The 19617-nt window shown below is 42.9% G+C and overlaps 122 non-coding genes across 122 annotated transcripts; all 122 read left to right on the top strand.

The window, feature by feature from the left end:
• The first annotated feature begins 35 nt into the window (after positions 1 to 35).
• Positions 36 to 117, top strand: Trnas-cga (transfer RNA serine (anticodon CGA)). The gene has a single exon. It is a non-coding gene; the product is annotated as a tRNA-Ser (tRNA).
• A 70-nt stretch (positions 118 to 187) lies between these two features.
• Positions 188 to 269, top strand: Trnas-cga (transfer RNA serine (anticodon CGA)). The gene has a single exon. It is a non-coding gene; the product is annotated as a tRNA-Ser (tRNA).
• Positions 270 to 339: 70 nt separating this feature from the next.
• On the top strand, positions 340 to 421 carry Trnas-cga (transfer RNA serine (anticodon CGA)). The gene has a single exon. It is a non-coding gene; the product is annotated as a tRNA-Ser (tRNA).
• Positions 422 to 491: 70 nt separating this feature from the next.
• Positions 492 to 573, top strand: Trnas-cga (transfer RNA serine (anticodon CGA)). Its single transcript has one exon. It is a non-coding gene; the product is annotated as a tRNA-Ser (tRNA).
• A 70-nt stretch (positions 574 to 643) lies between these two features.
• On the top strand, positions 644 to 725 carry Trnas-cga (transfer RNA serine (anticodon CGA)). The gene has a single exon. It is a non-coding gene; the product is annotated as a tRNA-Ser (tRNA).
• Positions 726 to 947: 222 nt separating this feature from the next.
• Trnas-cga (transfer RNA serine (anticodon CGA)) lies at positions 948 to 1029 on the top strand. The gene has a single exon. It is a non-coding gene; the product is annotated as a tRNA-Ser (tRNA).
• Positions 1030 to 1099: 70 nt separating this feature from the next.
• Positions 1100 to 1181, top strand: Trnas-cga (transfer RNA serine (anticodon CGA)). Its single transcript has one exon. It is a non-coding gene; the product is annotated as a tRNA-Ser (tRNA).
• Positions 1182 to 1251: 70 nt separating this feature from the next.
• Trnas-cga (transfer RNA serine (anticodon CGA)) lies at positions 1252 to 1333 on the top strand. The gene has a single exon. It is a non-coding gene; the product is annotated as a tRNA-Ser (tRNA).
• Positions 1334 to 1403: 70 nt separating this feature from the next.
• On the top strand, positions 1404 to 1485 carry Trnas-cga (transfer RNA serine (anticodon CGA)). The gene has a single exon. It is a non-coding gene; the product is annotated as a tRNA-Ser (tRNA).
• A 70-nt stretch (positions 1486 to 1555) lies between these two features.
• Positions 1556 to 1637, top strand: Trnas-cga (transfer RNA serine (anticodon CGA)). The gene has a single exon. It is a non-coding gene; the product is annotated as a tRNA-Ser (tRNA).
• A 70-nt stretch (positions 1638 to 1707) lies between these two features.
• On the top strand, positions 1708 to 1789 carry Trnas-cga (transfer RNA serine (anticodon CGA)). The gene has a single exon. It is a non-coding gene; the product is annotated as a tRNA-Ser (tRNA).
• Positions 1790 to 1859: 70 nt separating this feature from the next.
• On the top strand, positions 1860 to 1941 carry Trnas-cga (transfer RNA serine (anticodon CGA)). The gene has a single exon. It is a non-coding gene; the product is annotated as a tRNA-Ser (tRNA).
• A 70-nt stretch (positions 1942 to 2011) lies between these two features.
• On the top strand, positions 2012 to 2092 carry Trnay-aua (transfer RNA tyrosine (anticodon AUA)). The gene has a single exon. It is a non-coding gene; the product is annotated as a tRNA-Tyr (tRNA).
• A 70-nt stretch (positions 2093 to 2162) lies between these two features.
• On the top strand, positions 2163 to 2244 carry Trnas-cga (transfer RNA serine (anticodon CGA)). The gene has a single exon. It is a non-coding gene; the product is annotated as a tRNA-Ser (tRNA).
• A 70-nt stretch (positions 2245 to 2314) lies between these two features.
• Positions 2315 to 2396, top strand: Trnas-cga (transfer RNA serine (anticodon CGA)). Its single transcript has one exon. It is a non-coding gene; the product is annotated as a tRNA-Ser (tRNA).
• Positions 2397 to 2466: 70 nt separating this feature from the next.
• Trnas-cga (transfer RNA serine (anticodon CGA)) lies at positions 2467 to 2548 on the top strand. Its single transcript has one exon. It is a non-coding gene; the product is annotated as a tRNA-Ser (tRNA).
• A 70-nt stretch (positions 2549 to 2618) lies between these two features.
• Positions 2619 to 2707, top strand: Trnas-cga (transfer RNA serine (anticodon CGA)). Its single transcript has one exon. It is a non-coding gene; the product is annotated as a tRNA-Ser (tRNA).
• Positions 2708 to 2777: 70 nt separating this feature from the next.
• Positions 2778 to 2859, top strand: Trnas-cga (transfer RNA serine (anticodon CGA)). Its single transcript has one exon. It is a non-coding gene; the product is annotated as a tRNA-Ser (tRNA).
• Positions 2860 to 2929: 70 nt separating this feature from the next.
• Positions 2930 to 3011, top strand: Trnal-caa (transfer RNA leucine (anticodon CAA)). Its single transcript has one exon. It is a non-coding gene; the product is annotated as a tRNA-Leu (tRNA).
• A 70-nt stretch (positions 3012 to 3081) lies between these two features.
• Trnas-cga (transfer RNA serine (anticodon CGA)) lies at positions 3082 to 3163 on the top strand. Its single transcript has one exon. It is a non-coding gene; the product is annotated as a tRNA-Ser (tRNA).
• Positions 3164 to 3233: 70 nt separating this feature from the next.
• Trnas-cga (transfer RNA serine (anticodon CGA)) lies at positions 3234 to 3315 on the top strand. The gene has a single exon. It is a non-coding gene; the product is annotated as a tRNA-Ser (tRNA).
• A 70-nt stretch (positions 3316 to 3385) lies between these two features.
• On the top strand, positions 3386 to 3467 carry Trnas-cga (transfer RNA serine (anticodon CGA)). The gene has a single exon. It is a non-coding gene; the product is annotated as a tRNA-Ser (tRNA).
• Positions 3468 to 3537: 70 nt separating this feature from the next.
• On the top strand, positions 3538 to 3619 carry Trnas-cga (transfer RNA serine (anticodon CGA)). The gene has a single exon. It is a non-coding gene; the product is annotated as a tRNA-Ser (tRNA).
• Positions 3620 to 3689: 70 nt separating this feature from the next.
• Trnas-cga (transfer RNA serine (anticodon CGA)) lies at positions 3690 to 3771 on the top strand. Its single transcript has one exon. It is a non-coding gene; the product is annotated as a tRNA-Ser (tRNA).
• Positions 3772 to 3841: 70 nt separating this feature from the next.
• Positions 3842 to 3923, top strand: Trnas-cga (transfer RNA serine (anticodon CGA)). Its single transcript has one exon. It is a non-coding gene; the product is annotated as a tRNA-Ser (tRNA).
• Positions 3924 to 3993: 70 nt separating this feature from the next.
• Trnas-cga (transfer RNA serine (anticodon CGA)) lies at positions 3994 to 4075 on the top strand. Its single transcript has one exon. It is a non-coding gene; the product is annotated as a tRNA-Ser (tRNA).
• A 70-nt stretch (positions 4076 to 4145) lies between these two features.
• Positions 4146 to 4227, top strand: Trnas-cga (transfer RNA serine (anticodon CGA)). Its single transcript has one exon. It is a non-coding gene; the product is annotated as a tRNA-Ser (tRNA).
• A 70-nt stretch (positions 4228 to 4297) lies between these two features.
• Trnas-cga (transfer RNA serine (anticodon CGA)) lies at positions 4298 to 4379 on the top strand. The gene has a single exon. It is a non-coding gene; the product is annotated as a tRNA-Ser (tRNA).
• Positions 4380 to 4449: 70 nt separating this feature from the next.
• Trnas-cga (transfer RNA serine (anticodon CGA)) lies at positions 4450 to 4531 on the top strand. The gene has a single exon. It is a non-coding gene; the product is annotated as a tRNA-Ser (tRNA).
• Positions 4532 to 4601: 70 nt separating this feature from the next.
• Trnas-cga (transfer RNA serine (anticodon CGA)) lies at positions 4602 to 4683 on the top strand. The gene has a single exon. It is a non-coding gene; the product is annotated as a tRNA-Ser (tRNA).
• A 70-nt stretch (positions 4684 to 4753) lies between these two features.
• On the top strand, positions 4754 to 4835 carry Trnas-cga (transfer RNA serine (anticodon CGA)). The gene has a single exon. It is a non-coding gene; the product is annotated as a tRNA-Ser (tRNA).
• A 70-nt stretch (positions 4836 to 4905) lies between these two features.
• Positions 4906 to 4987, top strand: Trnas-cga (transfer RNA serine (anticodon CGA)). Its single transcript has one exon. It is a non-coding gene; the product is annotated as a tRNA-Ser (tRNA).
• A 70-nt stretch (positions 4988 to 5057) lies between these two features.
• On the top strand, positions 5058 to 5139 carry Trnas-cga (transfer RNA serine (anticodon CGA)). The gene has a single exon. It is a non-coding gene; the product is annotated as a tRNA-Ser (tRNA).
• Positions 5140 to 5209: 70 nt separating this feature from the next.
• Positions 5210 to 5291, top strand: Trnas-cga (transfer RNA serine (anticodon CGA)). Its single transcript has one exon. It is a non-coding gene; the product is annotated as a tRNA-Ser (tRNA).
• Positions 5292 to 5361: 70 nt separating this feature from the next.
• Positions 5362 to 5443, top strand: Trnas-cga (transfer RNA serine (anticodon CGA)). The gene has a single exon. It is a non-coding gene; the product is annotated as a tRNA-Ser (tRNA).
• A 70-nt stretch (positions 5444 to 5513) lies between these two features.
• Positions 5514 to 5595, top strand: Trnas-cga (transfer RNA serine (anticodon CGA)). The gene has a single exon. It is a non-coding gene; the product is annotated as a tRNA-Ser (tRNA).
• Positions 5596 to 5665: 70 nt separating this feature from the next.
• Positions 5666 to 5747, top strand: Trnas-cga (transfer RNA serine (anticodon CGA)). The gene has a single exon. It is a non-coding gene; the product is annotated as a tRNA-Ser (tRNA).
• A 70-nt stretch (positions 5748 to 5817) lies between these two features.
• Trnas-cga (transfer RNA serine (anticodon CGA)) lies at positions 5818 to 5899 on the top strand. The gene has a single exon. It is a non-coding gene; the product is annotated as a tRNA-Ser (tRNA).
• Positions 5900 to 5969: 70 nt separating this feature from the next.
• Positions 5970 to 6051, top strand: Trnas-cga (transfer RNA serine (anticodon CGA)). Its single transcript has one exon. It is a non-coding gene; the product is annotated as a tRNA-Ser (tRNA).
• A 70-nt stretch (positions 6052 to 6121) lies between these two features.
• Positions 6122 to 6203, top strand: Trnas-cga (transfer RNA serine (anticodon CGA)). The gene has a single exon. It is a non-coding gene; the product is annotated as a tRNA-Ser (tRNA).
• Positions 6204 to 6273: 70 nt separating this feature from the next.
• Trnas-cga (transfer RNA serine (anticodon CGA)) lies at positions 6274 to 6355 on the top strand. The gene has a single exon. It is a non-coding gene; the product is annotated as a tRNA-Ser (tRNA).
• A 70-nt stretch (positions 6356 to 6425) lies between these two features.
• On the top strand, positions 6426 to 6507 carry Trnas-cga (transfer RNA serine (anticodon CGA)). Its single transcript has one exon. It is a non-coding gene; the product is annotated as a tRNA-Ser (tRNA).
• A 70-nt stretch (positions 6508 to 6577) lies between these two features.
• Trnas-cga (transfer RNA serine (anticodon CGA)) lies at positions 6578 to 6659 on the top strand. The gene has a single exon. It is a non-coding gene; the product is annotated as a tRNA-Ser (tRNA).
• A 70-nt stretch (positions 6660 to 6729) lies between these two features.
• Trnas-cga (transfer RNA serine (anticodon CGA)) lies at positions 6730 to 6811 on the top strand. Its single transcript has one exon. It is a non-coding gene; the product is annotated as a tRNA-Ser (tRNA).
• Positions 6812 to 6881: 70 nt separating this feature from the next.
• Trnas-cga (transfer RNA serine (anticodon CGA)) lies at positions 6882 to 6963 on the top strand. The gene has a single exon. It is a non-coding gene; the product is annotated as a tRNA-Ser (tRNA).
• A 70-nt stretch (positions 6964 to 7033) lies between these two features.
• Positions 7034 to 7115, top strand: Trnas-cga (transfer RNA serine (anticodon CGA)). Its single transcript has one exon. It is a non-coding gene; the product is annotated as a tRNA-Ser (tRNA).
• A 70-nt stretch (positions 7116 to 7185) lies between these two features.
• On the top strand, positions 7186 to 7267 carry Trnas-cga (transfer RNA serine (anticodon CGA)). The gene has a single exon. It is a non-coding gene; the product is annotated as a tRNA-Ser (tRNA).
• A 70-nt stretch (positions 7268 to 7337) lies between these two features.
• Positions 7338 to 7419, top strand: Trnas-cga (transfer RNA serine (anticodon CGA)). Its single transcript has one exon. It is a non-coding gene; the product is annotated as a tRNA-Ser (tRNA).
• A 70-nt stretch (positions 7420 to 7489) lies between these two features.
• On the top strand, positions 7490 to 7571 carry Trnas-cga (transfer RNA serine (anticodon CGA)). Its single transcript has one exon. It is a non-coding gene; the product is annotated as a tRNA-Ser (tRNA).
• A 70-nt stretch (positions 7572 to 7641) lies between these two features.
• On the top strand, positions 7642 to 7723 carry Trnas-cga (transfer RNA serine (anticodon CGA)). The gene has a single exon. It is a non-coding gene; the product is annotated as a tRNA-Ser (tRNA).
• Positions 7724 to 7793: 70 nt separating this feature from the next.
• On the top strand, positions 7794 to 7875 carry Trnas-cga (transfer RNA serine (anticodon CGA)). Its single transcript has one exon. It is a non-coding gene; the product is annotated as a tRNA-Ser (tRNA).
• A 70-nt stretch (positions 7876 to 7945) lies between these two features.
• Positions 7946 to 8027, top strand: Trnas-cga (transfer RNA serine (anticodon CGA)). Its single transcript has one exon. It is a non-coding gene; the product is annotated as a tRNA-Ser (tRNA).
• Positions 8028 to 8097: 70 nt separating this feature from the next.
• Positions 8098 to 8179, top strand: Trnas-cga (transfer RNA serine (anticodon CGA)). The gene has a single exon. It is a non-coding gene; the product is annotated as a tRNA-Ser (tRNA).
• Positions 8180 to 8249: 70 nt separating this feature from the next.
• Trnas-cga (transfer RNA serine (anticodon CGA)) lies at positions 8250 to 8331 on the top strand. Its single transcript has one exon. It is a non-coding gene; the product is annotated as a tRNA-Ser (tRNA).
• Positions 8332 to 8401: 70 nt separating this feature from the next.
• Positions 8402 to 8483, top strand: Trnas-cga (transfer RNA serine (anticodon CGA)). Its single transcript has one exon. It is a non-coding gene; the product is annotated as a tRNA-Ser (tRNA).
• Positions 8484 to 8553: 70 nt separating this feature from the next.
• On the top strand, positions 8554 to 8635 carry Trnas-cga (transfer RNA serine (anticodon CGA)). The gene has a single exon. It is a non-coding gene; the product is annotated as a tRNA-Ser (tRNA).
• Positions 8636 to 8705: 70 nt separating this feature from the next.
• On the top strand, positions 8706 to 8787 carry Trnas-cga (transfer RNA serine (anticodon CGA)). The gene has a single exon. It is a non-coding gene; the product is annotated as a tRNA-Ser (tRNA).
• A 70-nt stretch (positions 8788 to 8857) lies between these two features.
• Trnas-cga (transfer RNA serine (anticodon CGA)) lies at positions 8858 to 8939 on the top strand. The gene has a single exon. It is a non-coding gene; the product is annotated as a tRNA-Ser (tRNA).
• Positions 8940 to 9009: 70 nt separating this feature from the next.
• On the top strand, positions 9010 to 9091 carry Trnas-cga (transfer RNA serine (anticodon CGA)). The gene has a single exon. It is a non-coding gene; the product is annotated as a tRNA-Ser (tRNA).
• A 70-nt stretch (positions 9092 to 9161) lies between these two features.
• Trnas-cga (transfer RNA serine (anticodon CGA)) lies at positions 9162 to 9243 on the top strand. Its single transcript has one exon. It is a non-coding gene; the product is annotated as a tRNA-Ser (tRNA).
• Positions 9244 to 9313: 70 nt separating this feature from the next.
• On the top strand, positions 9314 to 9395 carry Trnas-cga (transfer RNA serine (anticodon CGA)). The gene has a single exon. It is a non-coding gene; the product is annotated as a tRNA-Ser (tRNA).
• Positions 9396 to 9465: 70 nt separating this feature from the next.
• On the top strand, positions 9466 to 9547 carry Trnas-cga (transfer RNA serine (anticodon CGA)). The gene has a single exon. It is a non-coding gene; the product is annotated as a tRNA-Ser (tRNA).
• Positions 9548 to 9617: 70 nt separating this feature from the next.
• On the top strand, positions 9618 to 9699 carry Trnas-cga (transfer RNA serine (anticodon CGA)). The gene has a single exon. It is a non-coding gene; the product is annotated as a tRNA-Ser (tRNA).
• A 70-nt stretch (positions 9700 to 9769) lies between these two features.
• On the top strand, positions 9770 to 9851 carry Trnas-cga (transfer RNA serine (anticodon CGA)). Its single transcript has one exon. It is a non-coding gene; the product is annotated as a tRNA-Ser (tRNA).
• Positions 9852 to 9921: 70 nt separating this feature from the next.
• Trnas-cga (transfer RNA serine (anticodon CGA)) lies at positions 9922 to 10003 on the top strand. The gene has a single exon. It is a non-coding gene; the product is annotated as a tRNA-Ser (tRNA).
• A 70-nt stretch (positions 10004 to 10073) lies between these two features.
• Trnas-cga (transfer RNA serine (anticodon CGA)) lies at positions 10074 to 10155 on the top strand. The gene has a single exon. It is a non-coding gene; the product is annotated as a tRNA-Ser (tRNA).
• Positions 10156 to 10225: 70 nt separating this feature from the next.
• Trnas-cga (transfer RNA serine (anticodon CGA)) lies at positions 10226 to 10307 on the top strand. The gene has a single exon. It is a non-coding gene; the product is annotated as a tRNA-Ser (tRNA).
• Positions 10308 to 10377: 70 nt separating this feature from the next.
• Positions 10378 to 10459, top strand: Trnas-cga (transfer RNA serine (anticodon CGA)). The gene has a single exon. It is a non-coding gene; the product is annotated as a tRNA-Ser (tRNA).
• Positions 10460 to 10529: 70 nt separating this feature from the next.
• Trnas-cga (transfer RNA serine (anticodon CGA)) lies at positions 10530 to 10611 on the top strand. The gene has a single exon. It is a non-coding gene; the product is annotated as a tRNA-Ser (tRNA).
• Positions 10612 to 10681: 70 nt separating this feature from the next.
• Positions 10682 to 10763, top strand: Trnas-cga (transfer RNA serine (anticodon CGA)). Its single transcript has one exon. It is a non-coding gene; the product is annotated as a tRNA-Ser (tRNA).
• Positions 10764 to 10833: 70 nt separating this feature from the next.
• On the top strand, positions 10834 to 10915 carry Trnas-cga (transfer RNA serine (anticodon CGA)). Its single transcript has one exon. It is a non-coding gene; the product is annotated as a tRNA-Ser (tRNA).
• Positions 10916 to 10985: 70 nt separating this feature from the next.
• On the top strand, positions 10986 to 11067 carry Trnas-cga (transfer RNA serine (anticodon CGA)). The gene has a single exon. It is a non-coding gene; the product is annotated as a tRNA-Ser (tRNA).
• A 70-nt stretch (positions 11068 to 11137) lies between these two features.
• Trnas-cga (transfer RNA serine (anticodon CGA)) lies at positions 11138 to 11219 on the top strand. Its single transcript has one exon. It is a non-coding gene; the product is annotated as a tRNA-Ser (tRNA).
• Positions 11220 to 11289: 70 nt separating this feature from the next.
• Trnas-cga (transfer RNA serine (anticodon CGA)) lies at positions 11290 to 11371 on the top strand. Its single transcript has one exon. It is a non-coding gene; the product is annotated as a tRNA-Ser (tRNA).
• A 70-nt stretch (positions 11372 to 11441) lies between these two features.
• Positions 11442 to 11523, top strand: Trnas-cga (transfer RNA serine (anticodon CGA)). Its single transcript has one exon. It is a non-coding gene; the product is annotated as a tRNA-Ser (tRNA).
• Positions 11524 to 11593: 70 nt separating this feature from the next.
• Trnas-cga (transfer RNA serine (anticodon CGA)) lies at positions 11594 to 11675 on the top strand. The gene has a single exon. It is a non-coding gene; the product is annotated as a tRNA-Ser (tRNA).
• A 70-nt stretch (positions 11676 to 11745) lies between these two features.
• On the top strand, positions 11746 to 11827 carry Trnas-cga (transfer RNA serine (anticodon CGA)). Its single transcript has one exon. It is a non-coding gene; the product is annotated as a tRNA-Ser (tRNA).
• Positions 11828 to 11897: 70 nt separating this feature from the next.
• Positions 11898 to 11979, top strand: Trnas-cga (transfer RNA serine (anticodon CGA)). Its single transcript has one exon. It is a non-coding gene; the product is annotated as a tRNA-Ser (tRNA).
• A 70-nt stretch (positions 11980 to 12049) lies between these two features.
• Positions 12050 to 12131, top strand: Trnas-cga (transfer RNA serine (anticodon CGA)). Its single transcript has one exon. It is a non-coding gene; the product is annotated as a tRNA-Ser (tRNA).
• A 70-nt stretch (positions 12132 to 12201) lies between these two features.
• Trnal-caa (transfer RNA leucine (anticodon CAA)) lies at positions 12202 to 12283 on the top strand. The gene has a single exon. It is a non-coding gene; the product is annotated as a tRNA-Leu (tRNA).
• A 70-nt stretch (positions 12284 to 12353) lies between these two features.
• Positions 12354 to 12435, top strand: Trnas-cga (transfer RNA serine (anticodon CGA)). The gene has a single exon. It is a non-coding gene; the product is annotated as a tRNA-Ser (tRNA).
• A 70-nt stretch (positions 12436 to 12505) lies between these two features.
• Trnas-cga (transfer RNA serine (anticodon CGA)) lies at positions 12506 to 12587 on the top strand. The gene has a single exon. It is a non-coding gene; the product is annotated as a tRNA-Ser (tRNA).
• A 61-nt stretch (positions 12588 to 12648) lies between these two features.
• Positions 12649 to 12739, top strand: Trnap-cgg (transfer RNA proline (anticodon CGG)). Its single transcript has one exon. It is a non-coding gene; the product is annotated as a tRNA-Pro (tRNA).
• Positions 12740 to 12809: 70 nt separating this feature from the next.
• Positions 12810 to 12891, top strand: Trnas-cga (transfer RNA serine (anticodon CGA)). Its single transcript has one exon. It is a non-coding gene; the product is annotated as a tRNA-Ser (tRNA).
• A 70-nt stretch (positions 12892 to 12961) lies between these two features.
• Positions 12962 to 13043, top strand: Trnas-cga (transfer RNA serine (anticodon CGA)). Its single transcript has one exon. It is a non-coding gene; the product is annotated as a tRNA-Ser (tRNA).
• A 70-nt stretch (positions 13044 to 13113) lies between these two features.
• Positions 13114 to 13195, top strand: Trnas-cga (transfer RNA serine (anticodon CGA)). The gene has a single exon. It is a non-coding gene; the product is annotated as a tRNA-Ser (tRNA).
• A 70-nt stretch (positions 13196 to 13265) lies between these two features.
• On the top strand, positions 13266 to 13347 carry Trnas-cga (transfer RNA serine (anticodon CGA)). Its single transcript has one exon. It is a non-coding gene; the product is annotated as a tRNA-Ser (tRNA).
• Positions 13348 to 13417: 70 nt separating this feature from the next.
• Trnas-cga (transfer RNA serine (anticodon CGA)) lies at positions 13418 to 13499 on the top strand. Its single transcript has one exon. It is a non-coding gene; the product is annotated as a tRNA-Ser (tRNA).
• Positions 13500 to 13569: 70 nt separating this feature from the next.
• Positions 13570 to 13651, top strand: Trnas-cga (transfer RNA serine (anticodon CGA)). Its single transcript has one exon. It is a non-coding gene; the product is annotated as a tRNA-Ser (tRNA).
• Positions 13652 to 13872: 221 nt separating this feature from the next.
• Positions 13873 to 13954, top strand: Trnal-caa (transfer RNA leucine (anticodon CAA)). The gene has a single exon. It is a non-coding gene; the product is annotated as a tRNA-Leu (tRNA).
• A 70-nt stretch (positions 13955 to 14024) lies between these two features.
• Trnas-cga (transfer RNA serine (anticodon CGA)) lies at positions 14025 to 14106 on the top strand. The gene has a single exon. It is a non-coding gene; the product is annotated as a tRNA-Ser (tRNA).
• Positions 14107 to 14176: 70 nt separating this feature from the next.
• Positions 14177 to 14258, top strand: Trnas-cga (transfer RNA serine (anticodon CGA)). The gene has a single exon. It is a non-coding gene; the product is annotated as a tRNA-Ser (tRNA).
• A 70-nt stretch (positions 14259 to 14328) lies between these two features.
• Trnap-cgg (transfer RNA proline (anticodon CGG)) lies at positions 14329 to 14410 on the top strand. The gene has a single exon. It is a non-coding gene; the product is annotated as a tRNA-Pro (tRNA).
• Positions 14411 to 14480: 70 nt separating this feature from the next.
• Trnas-cga (transfer RNA serine (anticodon CGA)) lies at positions 14481 to 14562 on the top strand. The gene has a single exon. It is a non-coding gene; the product is annotated as a tRNA-Ser (tRNA).
• Positions 14563 to 14632: 70 nt separating this feature from the next.
• Positions 14633 to 14714, top strand: Trnas-cga (transfer RNA serine (anticodon CGA)). The gene has a single exon. It is a non-coding gene; the product is annotated as a tRNA-Ser (tRNA).
• Positions 14715 to 14784: 70 nt separating this feature from the next.
• Trnas-cga (transfer RNA serine (anticodon CGA)) lies at positions 14785 to 14866 on the top strand. The gene has a single exon. It is a non-coding gene; the product is annotated as a tRNA-Ser (tRNA).
• Positions 14867 to 14936: 70 nt separating this feature from the next.
• On the top strand, positions 14937 to 15018 carry Trnas-cga (transfer RNA serine (anticodon CGA)). Its single transcript has one exon. It is a non-coding gene; the product is annotated as a tRNA-Ser (tRNA).
• Positions 15019 to 15088: 70 nt separating this feature from the next.
• Trnas-cga (transfer RNA serine (anticodon CGA)) lies at positions 15089 to 15170 on the top strand. The gene has a single exon. It is a non-coding gene; the product is annotated as a tRNA-Ser (tRNA).
• Positions 15171 to 15240: 70 nt separating this feature from the next.
• Positions 15241 to 15322, top strand: Trnas-cga (transfer RNA serine (anticodon CGA)). The gene has a single exon. It is a non-coding gene; the product is annotated as a tRNA-Ser (tRNA).
• Positions 15323 to 15392: 70 nt separating this feature from the next.
• On the top strand, positions 15393 to 15474 carry Trnas-cga (transfer RNA serine (anticodon CGA)). The gene has a single exon. It is a non-coding gene; the product is annotated as a tRNA-Ser (tRNA).
• Positions 15475 to 15544: 70 nt separating this feature from the next.
• On the top strand, positions 15545 to 15626 carry Trnas-cga (transfer RNA serine (anticodon CGA)). The gene has a single exon. It is a non-coding gene; the product is annotated as a tRNA-Ser (tRNA).
• A 70-nt stretch (positions 15627 to 15696) lies between these two features.
• On the top strand, positions 15697 to 15778 carry Trnas-cga (transfer RNA serine (anticodon CGA)). The gene has a single exon. It is a non-coding gene; the product is annotated as a tRNA-Ser (tRNA).
• A 70-nt stretch (positions 15779 to 15848) lies between these two features.
• Positions 15849 to 15930, top strand: Trnas-cga (transfer RNA serine (anticodon CGA)). Its single transcript has one exon. It is a non-coding gene; the product is annotated as a tRNA-Ser (tRNA).
• Positions 15931 to 16000: 70 nt separating this feature from the next.
• On the top strand, positions 16001 to 16082 carry Trnas-cga (transfer RNA serine (anticodon CGA)). Its single transcript has one exon. It is a non-coding gene; the product is annotated as a tRNA-Ser (tRNA).
• Positions 16083 to 16152: 70 nt separating this feature from the next.
• On the top strand, positions 16153 to 16234 carry Trnas-cga (transfer RNA serine (anticodon CGA)). The gene has a single exon. It is a non-coding gene; the product is annotated as a tRNA-Ser (tRNA).
• A 70-nt stretch (positions 16235 to 16304) lies between these two features.
• Trnas-cga (transfer RNA serine (anticodon CGA)) lies at positions 16305 to 16386 on the top strand. Its single transcript has one exon. It is a non-coding gene; the product is annotated as a tRNA-Ser (tRNA).
• A 70-nt stretch (positions 16387 to 16456) lies between these two features.
• Positions 16457 to 16538, top strand: Trnas-cga (transfer RNA serine (anticodon CGA)). The gene has a single exon. It is a non-coding gene; the product is annotated as a tRNA-Ser (tRNA).
• A 70-nt stretch (positions 16539 to 16608) lies between these two features.
• Trnas-cga (transfer RNA serine (anticodon CGA)) lies at positions 16609 to 16690 on the top strand. Its single transcript has one exon. It is a non-coding gene; the product is annotated as a tRNA-Ser (tRNA).
• Positions 16691 to 17364: 674 nt separating this feature from the next.
• Trnas-cga (transfer RNA serine (anticodon CGA)) lies at positions 17365 to 17446 on the top strand. Its single transcript has one exon. It is a non-coding gene; the product is annotated as a tRNA-Ser (tRNA).
• Positions 17447 to 17516: 70 nt separating this feature from the next.
• Positions 17517 to 17598, top strand: Trnas-cga (transfer RNA serine (anticodon CGA)). Its single transcript has one exon. It is a non-coding gene; the product is annotated as a tRNA-Ser (tRNA).
• Positions 17599 to 17668: 70 nt separating this feature from the next.
• On the top strand, positions 17669 to 17750 carry Trnal-caa (transfer RNA leucine (anticodon CAA)). The gene has a single exon. It is a non-coding gene; the product is annotated as a tRNA-Leu (tRNA).
• Positions 17751 to 17820: 70 nt separating this feature from the next.
• Positions 17821 to 17902, top strand: Trnas-cga (transfer RNA serine (anticodon CGA)). Its single transcript has one exon. It is a non-coding gene; the product is annotated as a tRNA-Ser (tRNA).
• A 70-nt stretch (positions 17903 to 17972) lies between these two features.
• Positions 17973 to 18054, top strand: Trnas-cga (transfer RNA serine (anticodon CGA)). The gene has a single exon. It is a non-coding gene; the product is annotated as a tRNA-Ser (tRNA).
• Positions 18055 to 18124: 70 nt separating this feature from the next.
• Trnap-cgg (transfer RNA proline (anticodon CGG)) lies at positions 18125 to 18206 on the top strand. Its single transcript has one exon. It is a non-coding gene; the product is annotated as a tRNA-Pro (tRNA).
• A 70-nt stretch (positions 18207 to 18276) lies between these two features.
• On the top strand, positions 18277 to 18358 carry Trnas-cga (transfer RNA serine (anticodon CGA)). Its single transcript has one exon. It is a non-coding gene; the product is annotated as a tRNA-Ser (tRNA).
• Positions 18359 to 18428: 70 nt separating this feature from the next.
• Trnas-cga (transfer RNA serine (anticodon CGA)) lies at positions 18429 to 18510 on the top strand. The gene has a single exon. It is a non-coding gene; the product is annotated as a tRNA-Ser (tRNA).
• Positions 18511 to 18580: 70 nt separating this feature from the next.
• Positions 18581 to 18662, top strand: Trnas-cga (transfer RNA serine (anticodon CGA)). The gene has a single exon. It is a non-coding gene; the product is annotated as a tRNA-Ser (tRNA).
• A 70-nt stretch (positions 18663 to 18732) lies between these two features.
• Trnas-cga (transfer RNA serine (anticodon CGA)) lies at positions 18733 to 18814 on the top strand. Its single transcript has one exon. It is a non-coding gene; the product is annotated as a tRNA-Ser (tRNA).
• A 70-nt stretch (positions 18815 to 18884) lies between these two features.
• Positions 18885 to 18966, top strand: Trnas-cga (transfer RNA serine (anticodon CGA)). The gene has a single exon. It is a non-coding gene; the product is annotated as a tRNA-Ser (tRNA).
• Positions 18967 to 19036: 70 nt separating this feature from the next.
• Positions 19037 to 19118, top strand: Trnas-cga (transfer RNA serine (anticodon CGA)). The gene has a single exon. It is a non-coding gene; the product is annotated as a tRNA-Ser (tRNA).
• Positions 19119 to 19188: 70 nt separating this feature from the next.
• Trnas-cga (transfer RNA serine (anticodon CGA)) lies at positions 19189 to 19270 on the top strand. The gene has a single exon. It is a non-coding gene; the product is annotated as a tRNA-Ser (tRNA).
• A 222-nt stretch (positions 19271 to 19492) lies between these two features.
• Trnas-cga (transfer RNA serine (anticodon CGA)) lies at positions 19493 to 19574 on the top strand. Its single transcript has one exon. It is a non-coding gene; the product is annotated as a tRNA-Ser (tRNA).
• The last annotated feature ends 43 nt before the right edge of the window (positions 19575 to 19617 follow it).

Below are 19617 nucleotides of genomic sequence, written 5' to 3' on the forward strand. Positions count from 1 at the left end.
TAATCCTCTAATGTGTATTTTGATGTGCGACAGCAGCTGCGATGGCCGAGTGGTTAAGGCGTTGGACTCGAAATCCAATGGGCAATGCCCGCACTGGTTCGGATCCTGTTCGTAGCGAATTAATTTTATAAACTTTGGTAATTAATATACAGTAATGCTCTAATTTTTATTTTGATATGCGACGGCAGCTGCGATGGCCGAGTTGTTAAGGCGTTGGACTCGAAATCCAATGGGCAATGCCCGCACTGGTTCGGATCCTGTTCATAGCGGATTAATTTTATACACTTTGGTAATTAATATACAGTAATGCTCTAATTTTTATTTTGATATGCGACAGCAGCTGCGATGGCCGAGTGGTTAAGGCGTTGGACTCGAAATCCAATAGGCAATGCCCGCACAGGTTCGTATCCTGTTCGTAGCGATTTACTTTTATAAACTTTGGTAATTAATATACACTAATCCTCTAATGTTTATTTTGATGTGCGACAGCAGCTGCGATGGCCGAGTTGTTAAGGCGTTGGACTCGAAATCCAATGGGCAATGCCCGCACAGGTTAGAATCCTGTTCCTAGCGATTTACTTTCATAAACTTTGGTAATTAATATACACAAATGCTCTAATGTTTATTTTGATGTGCGACAGCAGCTGCGATGGCCGAATGGTTAAGGCGTTGGACTCGAAATCCAATGGGCAATCCCCGCACAGGTTCGAATCCTGTTCGTAGCGATTTACTTTTATAAACTTTGGTAATTAATATACACAAATGCTCTAATGTTTATTTTGATGTGCGACAGCAGCTGCGATGGCCGAGTTGTTACGGCGTTGGACGCGAAATCCAATGGGCAATGCCTGCACAGGTTCGAATCTTGTTCGTAGCGATTTACTTTTATAAACTTTTGTAATTAATATACACTAATCCTCTAATGTTTATTTTGATGTGCGACGGCAGCTGCGATGGCCGAGTGGTTAAGGCGTTGGACTCGAAATCCAATGGGCAATGCCCGCACAGGTTCGAATCCTGTTCGTAGCGATTTACTTTCATAAACTTTGGTAAATAATATACAGTAATGCTCTAATTTTTATTTTGATGTGCGACGGCAGCTGCGATGGCCGAGTGGTTAAGGCGTTGGACTCGAAATCCAATGGGCAATACCCGCACAGGTTCGAATCCTGTTCGTAGCGATTTACTTTCATAAACTTTGGTAAATAATATACAGTAATGCTCTAATTTTTATTTTGATGTACGACGGCAGCTGCGATGGCCGAGTGGTTAAGGCGTTGGACTCGAAATCCAATGGGCAATGCCCGCACAGGTTCAAATCCTGTTCCTAGCGATTTACTTTCATAAACTTTGGTAATTAATATACAGTAATGCTCTAATGATTATTCTGATGTGCGACAGCAGCTGCGATGGCCGAGTGGTTAAGGCGTTGGACTCGAAATCCAATAGGCAATCCCCGCACAGGTTCGAATCCTGTTCGTAGCGATTTACTTTTATAAACTTTGGTAATTAATATACACAAATGCTCTAATGTTTATTTTGATGTGCGACAGCAGCTGCGATGGCCGAGATGTTAAGGCGTTGGACTCGAAATCCAATGGGCAATGCCCGCACAGGTTCGAATCCTGTTCGTAGCGATTTACTTTTATAAACTTTGGTAATTAATATACACAAATGCTCTAATGTTTATTGTGATGTGCGACAGCAGCTGCGATGGCCGAGTTGTTAAGGCGTTGGACTCGAAATCCAATGGGCAATGCCTGCACAGGTTCGAATCTTGTTCGTAGCGATTTACTTTTATAAACTTTGGTAATTAATATACAGTAATGCTCTAATTTTTATTTTGATATGCGACGGCAGCTGCGATGGCCGAGTGGTTAAGGCGTTGGACTCGAAATCCAATGGGCAATGCCCGCACTGGTTCGGATCCTGTTCGTAGCGATTTACTTTTATAAACTTTGGTAATTAATATACAGTAATGCTCTAATTTTTATTTTGATATGCGACGGCAGCTGCGATGGCCGAGTGGTTAAGGCGTTTGACTATAAATCCAATGGGCAATGCCGCGCAGGTTCGAATCCTGTTCGTAGCGATTTACTTTTATAAACTTTGGTAATTAATATACACAAATGCTCTAATGTTTATTTTGATGTGCGACAGCAGCTGCGATGGCCGAGTTGTTAAGGCGTTGGACTCGAAATCCAATGGGCAATGCCTGCACAGGTTCGAATCTTGTTCGTAGCGATTTACTTTTATAAACTTTGGTAATTAATATACACTAATCCTCTAATGTTTATTTTGATGTGCGACGGCAGATGCGATGGCCGAGTGGTTAAGGCGCTGGACTCGAAATCCAATGGGCAATGCCCGCACAGGTTCGAATCCTGTTCGTAGCGATTTACTTTTATAAACCTTGGTAAATAATATACAGTAATGCTCTAATTTTTATTTTGATGTGCCGCGGCAGCTGCGATGGCCGAGTGGTTAAGGCGTTGGACTCGAAATCCAATGGGCAATGCCCGCACAGGTTCGAATCCTGTTCGTTGCGATTTACTTTCATAAACTTTGGTAAACAATACACAGTAATGCTCTAATTTTTATTCTTATGTGCGACGGCAGCTGCGATGGCCGAGTAGTTAAGGCGTTGGACTCGAAATCCAATGGCCAATGCCCAATGCCCGCACAGCTTCGAATCCTGTTCGTAGCGATTTACTTTCATAAACTTTGGTAAATAATATACAGTAATGCTCTAATTTTTATTTTGATGTTCGACGGCAGCTGCGATGGCCGAGTGGTTAAGGCGTTGGACTCGAAATCCAATGGGCAATGCCCGCACAGGTTCGAATCCTGTTCGTAGCGATTTACTTTCATAAACTTTGGTAAATAATATACAGTAATGCTCTAATTTTTATTTTGATGTGCGACGGCAGCTGCGATGGCCGAGTGGTTAAGGCGTTGGACTCAAAATCCAATGGGCAATGCCCACACAGGTTCGAATCCTGTTCGTAGCGATTTACTTTCATAAACCTTTGTAAATAATATACAGTAATGCTCTAATTTTTATTTTGATGTGCGACGGCAGCTGCGATGGCCGAGTGGTTGAGGCGTTGGACTCGAAATCCAATGGGCAATGCCCGCACAGGGTCGAATCCTGTTCGTAGCGATTTACTTTCATACACTTTGGTAAATAATATACAGTAATGCTCTAATTTTTATTTTGATGTGCGACGGCAGCTGCGATGGCCGAGTGGTTAAGGCGTTGGACTCGAAATCCAATGGGCAATGCCCGCACAGGTTCGAATCCTGTTCGTAGCGGTTTACTTTCATAAACTTTGGTAAATAATATACATTAATGCTCTAATTTTTATTTTGATGTGCGACGGCAGCTGCGATGGCCGAGTGGTTAAGGCGTTGGACTCGAAATCCAATGGGCAATGCCCGCACAGGTTCGAATCCTGTTCGTAGCGATTTACTTTCATACACTTTGGTAAATAATATACATTAATCCTCTAATGTTTATTTTGATGTGCGACGGCAGCTGCGATGGCCGAGTCGTTAAGGCGTTGGACTCGAAATCCAATGGGCAATGCCCGCACAGGTTCGAATCCTGTTCGTAGCGATTTACTTTTATAAACTTTGGTAAATAATATACAGTAATGCTCTAATTTTTATTTTGATGTGCGACGGCAGCTGCGATGACCGAGTGGTTAAGGCGTTGGACTCGAATCCCAATGGGCAATGCCCGCACAGGTTCGAATCCTGTTCGTAGCGATTTACTTTCATAAACTTTGGTATATAATATACAGTAATGCTCTAATTTCTATTTTGATGTGCGACGGCAGCTGCGATGGCCGAGTAGTTAAGGCGTTGGACTCGAAATCCAATGGGCAATGCCCGCACAGGTTCGAATCCTGTTCGTAGCGATTTACTTTCATAAACTTTGGTAAATAATATACAGTAATGCTCTAATTTTTATTTTGATGTGCGACGGCAGCTGCGATGGCCGAGTGGTTAAGGCGTTGGACCCGAAATCCCATGGGCAATCCCTGCACAGGTTCGAATCCTGTTCGTAGCGATTTACTTTCATAAACTTTGGTAAATAATATACAGTAATGCTCTAATTTTTATTTTGATGTGCGACGGCAGCTGCGATTGCCGAGTGGTTATGGCGTTGGACTCGAAATCCAATGGGCAATGCCCGCACAGGTTCGAATCCTGTTCGTAGCGATTTACTTTCATAAACTTTGGTAAATAATATACGGTAATGCTCTAATTTTTATTTTGATGTGCAACGGCAGCTGCGATGGCCGAGTGGTTAAGACGTTGGACTCGAAATCCAATGGGTAATGCCCGCACAGGTTCGAATCCTGTTCGTAGCGATTTACTTTTATAAACTTTGGTAAATAATATACAGTAATGCTCTAATTTTTATTCTTATGTGCGACGGCAGCTGCGATGGCCGAGTGGTTAAGGCGTTGGACTCGAAATCCAATGGGCAATGCCCGCACAGGTTCGAATCCTGTTCGTAGCGATTTACTTTCATAAACTTTAGTAAATAATATACAGTAATGCTCTAATTTTTATTTTGATGTGCGACGGCAGCTGCGATGGCCGAGTGGTTAAGGCGTTGGACTCGAAATATAATGGGCAATGCCCACACAGGTTCGGATCCTGTTCGTAGCGATTTACTTTCATAAACCTTTGTAAATAATATACAGTAATGCTCTAATTTTTATTTTGATGTGCGACGGCAGCTGCGATGGCCGAGTGGTTAAGGCGTTGGACTCGAAATCCAATGGGCAATGCCCGCACAGGTTCGAATCCTGTTCGTAGCGATTTGCTTTCATAAACTTTGGTAAATAATATACAGTAATGCTCTAATTTTTATTTTGATGTGCGACGGCAGCTGCGATGGCCGAGTGGTTAAGGCGTTGGACTCGAAATCCAATGGGAAATGCCCGCACAGGTTCGAATCCTGTTCGTAGCGATTTACTTTCATAAACTTTGGTAAATAATATACAGTAATGCTCTAATTTTTATTTTGATGTGCGACGGCAGCTGCGATGGCCGAGTTGTTAAGGCGTTGGACTCGAAATCCAATGGGCAATGCCCGCACAGGTTCGAATCCTGTTCGTAGCGATTTACTTTCATACACTTTGGTAAATAATATACATTAATCCTCTAATGTTTATTTTGATGTGCGACGGCAGCTGCGATGGCCGAGTGGTTAAGGCGTTTGACTCGAAATCCAATGGGCAATGCCCGCACTGGTTCGAATCCTGTTCGTAGCGATTTACTTTTATAAACTTTGGTAAATAATATACAGTAATGCTCTAATTTTTATTTTGATGTGCGACGGCAGCTGCGATGGCCGAGTGGTTAAGGCGTTGGACTCGAAATCCAATGGGCAATGCCCGCGCAGGTTCGAATCCTGTTCGTAGCGATTTACTTTCATAAACTTTGGTAAATAATATACAGTAATGCTCTAATGTTTATTTTGATGTGCGACGGCAGCTGCGATGGCCGAGTGGTTAAGGCGTTGGACTCGAAATCCAATGGGCAATCCCCGCACAGGTTCGAATCCTGTTCGTAGCGATTTACTTTCATAAACTTTGGTAAATAATATACAGTAATGCTCTAATTTCTATTTTGATGTGCGACGGCAGCTGCGATGGCCGAGTGGTTAAGGCGTTGGACTCGAAATCCAATGGGCAATGCCCGCACAGGTTCGAATCCTGTTCGTAGCGATTTACTTTCATAAACTTTGGTAAATAATATACAGTAATGCTCTATCTTTTATTTTGATGTGCGACGGCAGCTGCGATGGCCGAGTGGTTAAGGCGTTGGACTCGAAATCCAATGGGCAATGCCCGCACAGGTTCGAATCCTGTTCGTAGCGATTTACTTTCATAAACTTTGGTAAATAATATACAGTAATGCTCTAATTTTTATTTTGATGTGCGACGGCAGCTGCGATGGCCGAGTGGTTAAGGCGTTGGACCCGAAATCACATGGGCAATCCCCGCACAGGTTCGAATCCTGTTCGTAGCGATTTACTTTCATAAACTTTGGTAAATAATATACAGTAATGCTCTAATTTTTATTTTGATGTGCGACGGCAGCTGCGATGGCCGAGTGGTTATGGCGTTGGACTCGACATCCAATGGGCAATGCCCGCACAGGTTCGAATCCTGTTCGTAGCGATTTACTTTCATAAACTTTGGTAAATAATATACGGTAATGCTCTAATTTTTATTTTGATGTGCAACGGCAGCTGCGATGGCCGAGTGGTTAAGACGTTGGACTCGAAATCCAATGGGTAATGCCCGCACAGGTTCGAATCCTGTTCGTAGCGATTTACTTTTATAAACTTTGGTAAATAATATACAGTAATGCTCTAATTTTTATTCTTATGTGCGACGGCAGCTGCGATGGCCGAGTGGTTAAGGCGTTGGACTCGAAATCCAATGGGCAATGCCCGCACAGGTTCGAATCCTGTTCGTAGCGATTTACTTTCATAAACTTTAGTAAATAATATTCAGTAATGCTCTAATTTTTATTTTGATGTGCGACGGCAGCTGCGATGGCCGAGTGGTTAAGGCGTTGGACTCGAAATATAATGGGCAATGCCCACACAGGTTCGAATCCTGTTCGTAGCGATTTACTTTCATAAACCTTGGTAAATAATATACAGTAATGCTCTAATTTTTATTTTGATGTGCGACGGCAGCTGCGATGGCCGAGTGGTTAAGGCGTTGGACTCGAAATCCAATGGGCAATGCCCGCACAGGTTCGAATCCTGTTCGTAGCGATTTACTTTCATAAACTTTGGTAAATAATATACAGTAATGCTCTAATTTTTATTTTGATGTGCGACGGCAGCTGCGATGGCCGAGTGGTTATGGCGTTGGACTCGAAATCCAATGGGCAATGCCCGCACAGGTTCGAATCCTGTTCGTAGCGATTTACTTTCATAAACTTTGGTAAATAATATACGGTAATGCTCTAATTTTGATTTTGATGTGCAACGGCAGCTGCGATGGCCGAGTGGTTAAGACGTTGGACTCGAAATCCAATGGGTAATGCCCGCACAGGTTCGAATCCTGTTCGTAGCGATTTACTTTTATAAACTTTGGTAAATAATATACAGTAATGCTCTAATTTTTATTCTTATGTGCGACGGCAGCTGCGATGGCCGAGTGGTTAAGGCGTTGGACTCGAAATCCAATGGGCAATGCCCGCACAGGTTCGAATCCTGTTCGTAGCGATTTACTTTCATAAACTTTAGTAAATAATATACAGTAATGCTCTAATTTTTATTTTGATGTGCGACGGCAGCTGCGATGGCCGAGTGGTTAAGGCGTTGGACTCGAAATATAATGGGCAATGCCCACACAGGTTCGGATCCTGTTCGTAGCGATTTACTTTCATAAACCTTTGTAAATAATATACAGTAATGCTCTAATTTTTATTTTGATGTGCGACGGCAGCTGCGATGGCCGAGTGGTTAAGGCGTTGGACTCGAAATCCAATGGGCAATGCCCGCACAGGTTCGAATCCTGTTCGTAGCGATTTGCTTTCATAAACTTTGGTAAATAATATACAGTAATGCTCTAATTTTTATTTTGATGTGCGACGGCAGCTGCGATGGCCGAGTGGTTAAGGCGTTGGACTCGAAATCCAATGGGAAATGCCCGCACAGGTTCGAATCCTGTTCGTAGCGATTTACTTTCATAAACTTTGGTAAATAATATACAGTAATGCTCTAATTTTTATTTTGATGTGCGACGGCAGCTGCGATGGCCGAGTTGTTAAGGCGTTGGACTCGAAATCCAATGGGCAATGCCCGCACAGGTTCGAATCCTGTTCGTAGCGATTTACTTTCATACACTTTGGTAAATAATATACATTAATCCTCTAATGTTTATTTTGATGTGCGACGGCAGCTGCGATGGCCGAGTGGTTAAGGCGTTTGACTCGAAATCCAATGGGCAATGCCCGCACTGGTTCGAATCCTGTTCGTAGCGATTAACTTTTATAAACTTTGGTAAATAATATACAGTAATGCTCTAATTTTTATTTTGATGTGCGACGGCAGCTGCGATGGCCGAGTGGTTAAGGCGTTGGACTCGAAATCCAATGGGCAATGCCCGCACAGGTTCGAATCCTGTTCGTAGCGATTTACTTTCATAAACTTTGGTAAATAATATACAGTAATGCTCTAATGTTTATTTTGATGTGCGACGGCAGCTGCGATGGCCGAGTGGTTAAGGCGTTGGACTCGAAATCCAATGGGCAATCCCCGCACAGGTTCGAATCCTGTTCGTAGCGATTTACTTTCATAAACTTTGGTAAATAATATACAGTAATGCTCAAATTTCTATTTTGATGTGCGACGGCAGCTGCGATGGCCGAGTGGTTAAGGCGTTGGACTCGAAATCCAATGGGCAATGCCCGCACAGGTTCGAATCCTGTTCGTAGCGATTTACTTTCATAAACTTTGGTAAATAATATACAGCAATGCTCTAATTTTTATTTTGATGTGCGACGGCAGCTGCGATGGCCGAGTGGTTAAGGAGTTGGACCCGAAATCCAATGGGCAATCCCCGCACAGGTTCGAATCCTGTTCGTAGCGATTTACTTTCATAAACTTTGGTAAATAATATACAGTAATTCTCTATCTTTTATTTTGATGTGCGACGGCAGCTGCGATGGCCGAGTGGTTAAGGCGTTGGACTCGAAATCCAATGGGCAATGCCCGCACAGGTTCGAATCCTGTTCGTAGCGATTTACTTTCATAAACTTTGGTAAATAATATACAGTAATGCTCTAATTTTTATTTTGATGTGCGACGGCAGCTGCGATGGCCGAGTGGTTAAGGCGTTGGACCCGAAATCCCATGGGCAATCCCCGCACAGGTTCGAATCCTGTTCGTAGCGATTTACTTTCATAAACTTTGGTAAATAATATACAGTAATGCTCTAATTTTTATTTTGATGTGCGACGGCAGCTGCGATGGCCGAGTGGTTATGGCGTTGGACTCGACATCCAATGGGCAATGCCCGCACAGGTTCGAATCCTGTTCGTAGCGATTTACTTTCATAAACTTTGGTAAATAATATACGGTAATGCTCTAATTTTTATTTTGATGTGCAACGGCAGCTGCGATGGCCGAGTGGTTAAGACGTTGGACTCGAAATCCAATGGGTAATGCCCGCACAGGTTCGAATCCTGTTCGTAGCGATTTACTTTTATAAACTTTGGTAAATAATATACAGTAATGCTCTAATTTTTATTCTTATGTGCGACGGCAGCTGCGATGGCCGAGTGGTTAAGGCGTTGGACTCGAAATCCAATGGGCAATACCCGCACAGGTTCGAATCCTGTTCGTAGCGATTTACTTTCATAAACTTTAGTAAATAATATTCAGTAATGCTCTAATTTTTATTTTGATGTGCGACGGCAGCTGCGATGGCCGAGTGGTTAAGGCGTTGGACTCGAAATATAATGGGCAATGCCCACACAGGTTCGAATCCTGTTCGTAGCGATTTACTTTCATAAACCTTGGTAAATAATATACAGTAATGCTCTAATTTTTATTTTGATGTGCGACGGCAGCTGCGATGGCCGAGTGGTTAAGGCGTTGGACTCGAAATCCAATGGGCAATGCCCGCACAGGTTCGAATCCTGTTCGTAGCGATTTACTTTCATAAACTTTGGTAAATAATATACAGTAATGCTCTAATTTTTATTTTGATGTGCGACGGCAGCTGCGATGGCCGAGTGGTTAAGGCGTTGGACTCGAAATCCAATGGGCAATGCCCGCACTGGTTCGAATCCTGTTCGTAGCGATTTACTTTTATAAACTTTGGTAAATAATATACAGTAATGCTCTAATTTTTATTTTGATGTGCGACGGCAGCTGCGATGGCCGAGTGGTTAAGGCGTAGGACTCGAAATCCAATGGGCAATGCCCGCACAGGTTCGAATCCTGTTCGTAGCGATTTACTTTCATAAACTTTGGTAAATAATATACAGTAATGCTCTAATTTTTATTTTGATGTGCGACGGCAGCTGCGATGGCCGAGTGGTTAAGGCGTTGGACTCGAAATCCAATGGGCAATCCCCGCACAGGTTCGAATCCTGTTCGTAGCGATTTACTTTCATAAACTTTGGTAAATAATATACAGTAATGCTCTAATTTTTATTTTGATGTGCGACGGCAGCTGCGATGGCCGAGTGGTTAAGGCGTAGGACTCGAAATCCAATGGGCAATGCCCGCACAGGTTCGAATCCTGTTCGTAGCGATTTACTTTCATAAACTTTGGTAAATAATATACAGCAATGCTCTAATTTTTATTTTGATGTGCGACGGCAGCTGCGATGGCCGAGTTGTTAAGGCGTTGGACCCGAAATCCAATGGGCAATCCCCGCACAGGTTCGAATCCTGTTCGTAGCGATTTACTTTCATAAACTTTGGTAAATAATATACAGTAATGCTCTATCTTTTATTTTGATGTGCGACGGCAGCTGCGATGGCCGAGTGGTTAAGGCGTTGGACTCGAAATCCAATGGGCAATGCCCGCACAGGTTCGAATCCTGTTCGTAGCGATTTACTTTCATAAACTTTGATAAATAATATACAGTAATGCTCTAATTTTTATTTTGATGTGCGACGGCAGCTGCGATGGCCGAGTGGTTAAGGCGTTGGACTCGAAATATAATGGGCAATGCCCACACAGGTTCGAATCCTGTTCGTAGCGATTTACTTTCATAAACCTTTGTAAATAATATACAGTAATGCTCTAATTTTTATTTTGATGTGCGACGGCAGCTGCGATGGCCGAGTGGTTAAGGCGTTGGACTCGAAATCCAATGGGCAATGCCCGCACAGGTTCGAATCCTGTTCGTAGCGATTTACTTTCATACACTTTGGTAAATAATATACGTTAATCCTCTAATGTTTATTTTGATGTGCAACGGCAGCTGCGATGGCCGAGTGGTTAAGGCGTTGGACTCGAAATCCAATGGGCAATGCCCGCACTGGTTCGAATCCTGTTCGTAGCGATTTACTTTTATAAACTTTGGTAAATAATATACAGTAATGCTCTAATTTTTATTTTGATGTGCGACGGCAGCTGCGATGGCCGAGTGGTTAAGGCGTAGGACTCGAAATCCAATGGGCAATACCCGCACAGGTTCGAATCCTGTTCGTAGCGATTTACTTTCATAAACTTTGGTAAATAATATACAGTAATGCTCTAATTTTTATTTTGATGTGCGACGGTGGCTGCGATGGCCGAGTGGTTAAGGCGTTGGACTCGAAATCCAATGGGCAATCCCCGCACAGGTTCGAATCCTGTTCGTAGCGATTTACTTTCATAAACTTTGGTAAATAATATACAGTAATGCTCTAATTTCTATTTTGATGTGCGACGGCAGCTGCGATGGCCGAGTGGTTAAGGCGTTGGACTCGAAATCCAATGGGCAATGCCCGCACAGGTTCGAATCCTGTTCGTAGCGATTTACTTTCATAAACTTTGGTAAATAATATACAGCAATGCTCTAATTTTTATTTTGATGTGCGACGGCAGCTGCGATGGCCGAGTGGTTAAGGCGTTGGACCCGAAATCCAATGGGCAATCCCCGCACAGGTTCGAATCCTGTTCGTAGCGATTTACTTTAATAAACTTTGGTAAATAATATACAGTAATGCTCTAATTTTTATTTTGATGTGCGACGGCAGCTGCGATGGCCGAGTTGTTAAGACGTTGGACTCGAAATCCAATGGGTAATGCCCGCACAGGTTCGAATCCTGTTCGTAGCGATTTACTTTCATAAACTTTGATAAATAATATACAGTAATGCTCTAATTTTTATTCTTATGTGCGACGGCAGCTGCGATGGCCGAGTGGTTAAGGCGTTGGACTCGAAATCCAATGGGCAATGCCTGCACAGGTTCGAATCTTGTTCGTAGCGATTTACTTTCATAAACTTTGGTAAATAATATACAGTAATGCTCTAATTTTAATTTTGATGTGCGACGGCAGCTGAGATGGCCGAGTGGTTAAGGCGTTGGACTCGAAATCCAATGGGCAATGCCCGCACAGGTTCGAATCCAGTTCGTAGCGATTTACTTTCATAAACTTTGGTAAATAATATACAATAATGCTCTAATTTTTATTTTGATGTACGACGGCAGCTGCGATGGCCGAGTGGTTAAGGCGTTGGACTCAAAATCCAATGGGCAATGCCCGCACAGGTTCGAATCCTGTTCGTAGCGATTTACTTTCATAAACTTTGGTAAATAACATACAGTAATGCTCTAATTTTTATTTTGATGTACGACGGCAGCTGCGATGGCCGAGTGGTTGAGGCGTTGGACTCGAAATCCAATGGGCAATGCCCGCACAGGTTCGAATCCTGTTCGTAGCGATTTACTGTCATAAACTTTGGTAAATAACGTACAGTAATGCTCTTATTTTTATTTTGATGTGCGACGGCAGCTGCGATGGCCGAGTGGTTAAGGCGTTAGACTCGAAATCCAATGGGCAATGCCCACACAGGTTCGAATCCTGTTCGTAGCGATGTACTCTTATACACTTTTGTAATTAATATACACTAATCATCTAATGTTTATTTTGATATGCTACAGCAGATTCGATGGCCGAGTGGTTAAGGCGTTGGACTCGGAATCCAATGGGCAATGCCCGCACAGGTTCGAATCCTGTTCGTAGCGATTTACTTTCATAAACTTTGGTAAATAATATACAGTAATGCTCTAATTTTTATTTTGATGTGCGACGGCAGCTACGATGGCCGAGTGGTTAAGGCGTTGGACTCGAAATCCAATGGGCAATGCCCGCACTGGTTCGAATCCCGTTCGTAGCGATTTACTTTCATAAACTTTGGTAAATAATATACGGTAATGCTCTAATTCTTATTTTGATGTGCGACGGCAGCTGCAATGGCCGAGTGGTTAAGGCGTTGGACTCGAAATCCAATAGGCAATGCCCGCACTGGTTCGAATCCTGTTCGTAGCGATTTACTTACACAAACTTTGGTAAATAATATACAGTAATGCTCTAATTTTTATTTTGATGTGCGACGGCAGCTGCGATGGCCGAGTGGTTAAGGCGTTGGACTCGAAATCCAATGGGCAATGCCCGCACAGGTTCGAATCCTGTTCGTAGCGATTTACTTTCATAAACTTTGGTAAATAATATACAGTAATGCTCTCATTTCTATTTTGATGTGCGACGGCAACTGCGATGGCCGAGTGGTTAAGGCGTTGGACTCGAAATCCAATGGGCAATGCCCGCACAGGTTCGAATCTTGTTCGTAGCGATTTACTTTCATAAACTTTGGTAAATAATATACAGTAATGCTCTAATTTTTATTTTGATGTGCGACGGCAGCTGCGATGGCCGAGTGGTTAAGGCGTTGGACTCGAAATCCAATGGGCAATGCTCGCACAGGTTCGAATCCTGTTCGTAGCGATTTACTTTCATAAACTTTGGTAAATAATATACAGTAATTCTCTAATTTTTATTTTGATGTGCGACGGCAGCTGCGATGGCCGAGTGGTTAAGGCGTTGGACCCGAAATCCAATGGGCAATCCCCGCACAGGTTCGAATCCTGTTCGTAGCGATTTACTTTCATAAACTTTGGTAAATAATATACAGTAATGCTCTAATTTTTATTTTGATGTGCGACGGCAGCTGCGATGGCCGAGTGGTTAAGGCGTTGGACTCGAAATCCAATGGGCAATGCCCGCACAGGTTATATCCAGTTCGTAGCGATTTACTTTCATAAACTTTGGTAAATAATATACAATAATGCTCTAATTTTTATTTTGATGTACGACGGCAGCTGCGATGGCCGAGTGGTTAAGGCGTTGGACTCAAAATCCAATGGGCAATGCCCGCACAGGTTCGAATCCTGTTCGTAGCGATTTACTTTCATAAACTTTGGTAAATAACATACAGTAATGCTCTAATTTTTATTTTGATGTACGACGGCAGCTGCGATGTCCGAGTGGTTGAGGCGTTGGACTCGAAATCCAATGGGCAATGCCCGCACAGGGTCGAATCCTGTTCGTAGCGATTTACTGTCAGAAACTTTGGTAAATAATATACAGTAATGCTCTAATTTGTATTTTGATGTGCGACGGCAGCTGCGATGGCTGAGTGGTTAAGGCGTTGGACTCGAAATCCAATGGGCAATGCCCGCACAGGTTCGAATCCTGTTTGTAGCGATGTACTCTTATACACTTTGGTAATGAATATACACTAATCATCTAATGTTTATTTTGATATGCTACAGCAGCTTCGATGGCCGAGTGGTTAAGGCGTTGGACTCGGAATCCAATGGGCAATGCCCGCACAGGTTCGAATCCTGTTCGTAGCGATTTACTTTCATAAACTTTGGTAAATAATATACAGTAATGCTCTAATTTTTATTTTGATGTGCGACGGCAGCTACGATGGCCGAGTGGTTAAGGCGTTGGACTCGAAATCCAATGGGCAATGCCCGCACTGGTTCGAATCCTGTTCGTAGCGATTTACTTTCATAAACTTTGGTAAATAATATACGGTAATGCTCTAATTCTTATTTTGATGTGCGACAGCAGCTGCAAAGGCCGAGTGGTTAAGGCGTTGGACTCGAAATCCAATGGCCAATGCCCGCACTGGTTCGAATCCTGTTCGTAGCGATTTACTTACATAAACTTGGGTAAATAATATACAGTAATGCTCTAATTTTTATTTTGATGTGCGACGGCAGCTGCGATGGCCGAGTGGTTAAGGCGTTGGACTCGAAATCCAATGGGCAATGCCCGCACAGGTTCGAATCCTGTTCGTAGCGATTTACTTTCATAAACTTTGGTAAATAATATACAGTAATGCTCTAATTTCTATTTTGATGTGCGACGGCAACTGCGATGGCCGAGTGGTTAAGGCGTTGGACTCGAAATCCAATGGGCAATGCCCGCACAGGTTCGAATCCTGTTCGTAGCGATTTACTTTCATAAACTTTAGTAAATAATATTCAGTAATGCTCTAATTTTTATTTTGAAGTGCGACGGCAGCTGCGATGGTCGAGTGGTTAAGGCGTTGGACTCGAAATATAATGGGCAATGCCCACACAGGTTCGAATCCTGTTCGTAGCGATTTACTTTCATAAACCTTTGTAAATAATATACAGTAATGCTCTAATTTTTATTTTGATGTGCGACGGCAGCTGCGATGGCCGAGTGGTTAAGGCGTTGGACTCGAAATCCCATGGGCAATGCCCGCACAGGTTCGAATCCTGTTCGTAGCGATTTACTTTCATAAACTTTGGTAAATAATATACAGTAATGCTCTAATTTTTATTTTGATGTGCGACGGCAGCTGCGATGGCCGAGTGGTTAAGGCGTTGGACTCGAAATCCAATGGGAAATGCCCGCACAGGTTCGAATCCTGTTCGTAGCGATTTACTTTCATAAACTTTGGTAAATAATATACAGTAATGCTCTAATTTTTATTTTGATGTGCGACGGCAGCTGCGATGGCCGAGTTGTTAAGGCGTTGGACTCGAAATCCAATGGGCAATGCCCGCACAGGTTCGAATCCTGTTCGTAGCGATTTACTTTCATACACTTTGGTAAATAATATACATTAATCCTCTAATGTTTATTTTGATGTGCGACGGCAGCTGCGATGGCCGAGTGGTTAAGGCGTTGGACTCGAAATCCAATGGGCAATGCCCGCACTGGTTCGAATCCTGTTCGTAGCGATTTACTTTTATAAACTTTGGTAAATAATATACAGTAATGCTCTAATTTTTATTTTGATGTGCGACGGCAGCTGCGATGGCCGAGTGGTTAAGGCGTAGGACTCGAAATCCAATGGGCAATGCCCGCACAGGTTCGAATCCTGTTCGTAGCGATTTACTTTCATAAACTTTGGTAAATAATATACAGTAATGCTCTAATTTTTATTTTGATGTGCGACGGTGGCTGCGATGGCCGAGTGGTTAAGGCGTTGGACTCGAAATCCAATGGGCAATCCGCGCACAGGTTCGAATCCTGTTCGTAGCGATTTACTTTCATAAACTTTGGTAAATAATATACAGTAATGCTCTAATTTCTATTTTGATGTGCGACGGCAGCTACGATGGCCGAGTGGTTAAGGCGTTGGACTCGAAATCCAATGGGCAATGCCCGCACAGGTTCGAATCCTGTTCGTAGCGATTTACTTTCATAAACTTTGGTAAATAATATACAGCAATGCTCTAATTTTTATTTTGATGTGCGACGGCAGCTGCGATGGCCGAGTGGTTAAGGCGTTGGACCCGAAATCCAATGGGTAATCCCCGCACAGGTTCGAATCCTGTTCGTAGCGATTTACTTTCATAAACTTTGGTAAATAATATACAGTAATGCTCTAATTTTTATTTTGATGTGCGACGGTGGCTGCGATGGCCGAGTGGTTAAGGCGTTGGACTCGAAATCCAATGGGCAATCCGCGCACAGGTTCGAATCCTGTTCGTAGCGATTTACTTTCATAAACTTTGGTAAATAATATACAGTAATGCTCTAATTTTTATTTTGATGTGCGACGGCAGCTGCGATGGCCGAGTGGTTAAGGCGTTGGACTCGAAATCCAATGGGCAATGCCCGCACAGGTTCGAATCCTGTTCGTAGCGATTTACTTTCATAAACTTTGGTAAATAATATACGGTAATGCTCTAATTTTTATTTTGATGTGCGACGGCAACTGCGATGGCCGAGTTGTTAAGACGTTGGACTCTAAATCCAATGGGTAATGCCCGCACAGATCGAATCCTGTTCGTAGCGATTTACTTTCATAAACTTTGGTAAATAATATACGGTAATGCTCTAATTTTTATTTTGATGTGCGACGGAAGCTGCGATGGCCGAGTTGTTAAGACGTTGGACTCTAAATCCAATGGGTAATGCCCGCACAGATCGAATCCTGTTCGTAGCGATTTACTTTCATAAACTTTGGTAAATAATATACGGTAATGCTCTAATTTTTATTTTGATGTGCGACGGAAGCTGCGATGGCCGAGTTGTTAAGACGTTGGACTCTAAATCCAATGGGTAATGCCCGCACAGATCGAATCCTGTTCGTAGCGATTTACTTTCATAAACTTTGGTAAATAATATACGGTAATGCTCTAATTTTTATTTTGATGTGCGACGGAAGCTGCGATGGCCGAGTTGTTAAGACGTTGGACTCTAAATCCAATGGGTAATGCCCGCACAGATCGAATCCTGTTCGTAGCGATTTACTTTCATAAACTTTGATAAATAATATACAGTAATGCTCTAATTTTTATTCTTATGTGCGACGGCAGCTGCGATGGCCGAGTGGTTAAGGTGTTGGACTCGAAATCCAATGGGCAATGCCTGCACAGGTTCGAATCTTGTTCGTAGCGATATACTTTCATAAACTTTGGTAAATAATATACAGTAATGCTCTAATTTTAATTTTGATGTGCGACGGCAGCTGAGATGGCCGAGTGGTTAAGGCGTTGGACTCGAAATCCAATGGGCAATGCCCGCACAGGTTCGAATCCAGTTCGTAGCGATTTACTTTCACAAACTTTGGTAAATAATATACAATAATGCTCTAATTTTTATTTTGATGTACGACGGCAGCTGCGATGGCCGAGTGGTTAAGGCGTTGGACTCAAAATCCAATGGGCAATGCCCGCACAGGTTCGAATCCTGTTCGTAGCGATTTACTTTCATAAACTTTGGTAAATAACATACAGTAATGCTCTAATTTTTATTTTGATGTACGACGGCAGCTGCGATGGCCGAGTGGTTGAGGCGTTGGACTCGAAATCCAATGGGCAATGCCCGCACAGGTTCGAATCCTGTTCGTAGCGATGTACTGTCATAAACTTTGGTAAATAATATACAGTAATGCTCTAATTTTTATTTTGATGTGCGACGGCAGCTGCGATGGCCGAGTGGTTAAGGCGTTGGACTCGAAATCCAATGGGCAATGCCCACACAGGTTCGAATCCTGTTCGTAGCGATGTACTCTTATACACTTTGGTAATGAATATACACTAATCATCTAATGTTTATTTTGATATGCTACAGCAGCTTCGATGGCCGAGTGGTTAAGGCGTTGGACTCGGAATCCAATGGGCAATGCCCGCACAGGTTCGAATCCTGTTCGTAGCGATTTACTTTCATAAACTTTGGTAAATAATATACAGTAATGCTCTAATTTTTATTTTGATGTGCGACGGCAGCTACGATGGCCGAGTGGTTAAGGCGTTGGACTCGAAATCCAATGGGCAATGCCCGCACTGGTTCGAATCCCGTTCGTAGCGATTTACTTTCATAAACTTTGGTAAATAATATACGGTAATGCTCTAATTCTTATTTTGATGTGCGACGGCAGCTGCAATGGCCGAGTGGTTAAGGCGTTGGACTCGAAATCCAATGGCCAATGCCCGCACTGGTTCGAATCCTGTTCGTAGCGATTTACTTACATAAACTTTGGTAAATAATATACAGTAATGCTCTAATTTTTATTTTGATGTGCGACGGCAGCTGCGATGGCCGAGTGGTTAAGGCGTTGGACTCGAAATCCAATGGGCAATGCCCGCACAGGTTCGAATCCTGTTCGTAGCGATTTACTTTCATAAACTTTGGTAAATAATATACAGTAATGCTCTCATTTCTATTTTGATGTGCGACGGCAACTGCGATGGCCGAGTGGTTAAGGCGTTGGACTCGAAATCCAATGGGCAATGCCCGCACAGGTTCGAATCTTGTTCGTAGCGATTTACTTTCATAAACTTTGGTAAATAATATACAGTAATGCTCTAATTTTTATTTTGATGTGCGACGGCAGCTGCGATGGCCGAGTGGTTAAGGCGTTGGACTCGAAATCCAATGGGCAATGCTCGCACAGGTTCGAATCCTGTTCGTAGCGATTTACTTTCATAAACTTTGGTAAATAATATACAGTAATTCTCTAATTTTTATTTTGATGTGCGACGGCAGCTGCGATGGCCGAGTGGTTAAGGCGTTGGACTCGAAATCCAATGGGCAATCCCCGCACAGGTTCGAATCCTGTTCGTAGCGATTTACTTTCATAAACTTTGGTAAATAATATACAGTAATGCTCTAATTTTTATTTTGATGTGCGACGGCAGCTGCGATGGCCGAGTGGTTAAGGCGTTGGACTCGAAATCCAATGGGCAATGCCCGCACAGGTTCGAATCCTGTTCGTAGCGATTTACTTTCATAAACTTTAGTAAATAATATACGGTAATGCTCTAATTTTTATTTTGATGTGCGACGGCAGCTGCGATGGCCGAGTGGTTAAGACGTTGGACTCTAAATCCAATGGGTAATGCCCGCACAGGTTCGAATCCTGTTCGTAGCGATTTACTTTCATAAACTTTGATAAATAATATACAGTAATGCTCTAATTTTTATTCATATGTGCGACGGCAGCTGCGATGGCCGAGTGGTTAAGGCGTTGGACTCGAAATCCAATGGGCAATGCCTGCACAGGTTCGAATCTTGTTCGTAGCGATTTACTTTCATAAACTTTGGTAAATAATATACAGTAATGCTC

This window comes from Euprymna scolopes, chromosome 15, assembly GCF_053919585.1.
Source record: "Euprymna scolopes isolate OS-2025 chromosome 15, ASM5391958v1, whole genome shotgun sequence".
NCBI lineage: Eukaryota > Metazoa > Mollusca > Cephalopoda > Sepiida > Sepiolidae > Euprymna > Euprymna scolopes.